Source organism: Anastrepha ludens, chromosome X (genome assembly GCF_028408465.1).
Source record: "Anastrepha ludens isolate Willacy chromosome X, idAnaLude1.1, whole genome shotgun sequence".
Taxonomy (NCBI): Eukaryota; Metazoa; Arthropoda; class Insecta; order Diptera; family Tephritidae; genus Anastrepha; species Anastrepha ludens.
In genome coordinates, this window is record NC_071503.1 from 22,094,446 (window position 1) to 22,097,185 (window position 2,740).

Below are 2,740 nucleotides of genomic sequence, written 5' to 3' on the forward strand. Positions count from 1 at the left end.
ATTGTACCAGCTCCTTCTGAGGGAGTGATTGAAGGTCTTCATCTGTAAGCATGAACTTGTTTAAAAACCTTTTCCTTCTGTGCGTCAACCCCGGACATTCGATAATGAGATGTTCCATAGACTCCTCATCTTCGCAGCAGAATCTGCAGGTGCTGGTGTTAGTTATGCCTAATTTATGTAAGTGTTTGTTGCAGGTGAAGTGACCCGTGAGGGCGCCTGTGAGAGTGCGAATGCTCTTTTTGTTTAACGTGAGGGCCATGTTGGCTCTTTTAGCTTTGAAACTTAAGAACTTTTTGGAGTGTCTAAGACCCTCTACATTGTTCCAATGCTGATTTAATAGAGTTTTGGCCCAGTATTTTATTTTTTGTTTTAGGTTGTTTTTGTTGAATCCGAACATAGGACTAGGTCCGATGAAGTTTTCATCTGCCCCTTTTTTGGCTTGAAAGTCTGCCTTTTCGTTGCCGTCATATCCCTCATGTCCCGGTACCCAAATTAATGATACATTGTTTTTGGATGCCAGATTATTGAGTGCCTTGTGGCATTCTAAGAGGGTTTTTGAGTTGTATGTATAGCTATCTAAAGCTTTTAGGACTGATTGGCTGTCCGAGAGTATTTTAATCCTTACTCTCTTGTGGTTTCTGCGTTGCATGATGTTTACTGCTTCCATTATTGCGTATAGTTCCGCTTGGAAGATAGTGGTGTCCCTGGTGAGAGTGTATGATTTGTGGATTCTGGGCCCCACTACACCTGCTCCTACACCATAAGGTGTTTTGATCCATCAGTGTACCATTTTTGTGAATCATCATTCATCCATTTCGGGTTTGTTTTCCACTCGATCCTCTCAGGAAAGGTAACTGTGTATCCCTTTGTGAAACAGAGGATTGGGTCGATGTGGTCTGAAACTTGAGCCATGCTTATGGTGTTTTTGATTTTATTTAGGATATTTAGGTGACCGGTGAGGTTGCCCAATTTGAAATTTACTTTCATGTGTAGCATGAGTGCTTGCGTAGCTGCTTCCTCTTGGATTGCTATATGAAGTGGTGGGAGATTAAGGAGTGCTTCCATGCCAGCTGTTGGGGTAGTTCTCATAGCCCCTGTGATGCATAGACAAGCAAGCCTTTGTACTTTTCCCAGTTTGGTTATCGCCGTTTGTTGGATAGATTTGCTCCACCATACTAGTGCCCCATACAGTATGATTGGTCTAACCATTTGGGTGTATATCCAGAGGGCCATACTAGGGCTGAGGCCCCAGGATCTCCCTAGTAGTTGTTTGGTTGTCCACAAGGATTTCGTGGCTTTTTTTGTTATATTATTTATGTGTGATTCCCAAGTGAGTTTTTTATCTAAGGTTAAACCTAGATATTTGACCTCTTCCTTTAGTTCTATCACTGTTTCATTTAGTTTCAATGCAGGAAACTCTAACTTTCTTTTTCTTGTGAAGGGGATTATTGTGGTTTTGTTAGGGTTGATCGATAGCCCTCCTTTTTACACCATTCCCATGTTGCGTTCAAGGCATTTTGCATTAAGTCTGTTAGTGTCCTTTCATGGTTGCCTTTTATTATAACAGATATGTCATCTGCATAACCAATGGTTATAAATCCCTTATTGTTTAGGTGCTGCACCAAGTCATCAACTAGTAGGGACCATAGCAGTGGAGAAAGAACTCCTCCTTGCGGACATCCCTTTACTGTTGTGACATTAAGCTCAGCTTGGCCTAACGAGGCTTTAATAATCCTCTGATTAAGCATTTGGCTTATCCAGTGAGTTAATATTGGGTTTGCACCTCTTTTTTCGAGTGCTGTTTCCATGGATTTGTAATTTGCGTTGTCGAAGGCTCCCTCTATGTCCATAAAGGAACATAGGGCTATTTCTTTTTGATTTAGGGCCTTTTCTATATTGACAACGAGTGTGTGCAGTGCTGTGACTGTGGATTTCCCTTTTTGGTAAGCAAATTGCAGCTTATGAAGGGGTTTTTTGAAGATTACTTCTTCTCTTAGATGGTATTCGAGTAGTTTTTCCATTGTCTTTAGCATGAACGATGATAGACTGATTGGTCTGTATGATTTTGGAGAGTCAGGGGGTTTGTTACCTCCCTTAGGGATAAATATTACCTTCACTTTCCTCCATATCTTTGGAATGTATTCCAATATTAGGCTAGCTCTGAAGATTTTCACCATGACTCGGATCAGTTCCACAGTGCCTTTGGATAGAAGTGCTGGGAATATTCCATCCGGCCCTGGTGATTTAAAGGGTTTAAAGGAGTTAATTGCCCACTCTACCCTTTCGAAATTTATGATTTTATTGACAAATGAGTCCGTAGATCTCCGTTGATGGTGAGTTACCATGTCTAGACTATTGTCGATTGATGGGTCATGACTTTTACAATCTGGGAAGTGAGTCTTTAGAAGAAGCTCTAGTGTTTCTACGAATGTGTTGGTAATAGTTCCGTTTGGACCTTTTAGTGTGCCTATGGGACTTGAGTCACCTTTGGAAAGTGATTTTTGGATTCTAGCTGTTGCTGGAGTATCTTTTAGATCCTCGCAGAAGTTTTTCCAAGAGTTTCGTTTGGATTTCCTTAGTTCTTTGTTATAGTTAGTTAGGGATTTCCTATATTCGTCCCATTTGTTTGTTTTCTTTGCAGTGTTGAATAGTTTTCTCGTTGCTTTCCGAAGTTTGTCAAGTTCGTTGTTCCACCAGGGGACCCTCTTCGTGGAGGATTTAATTTTTAGTGGACAACAGT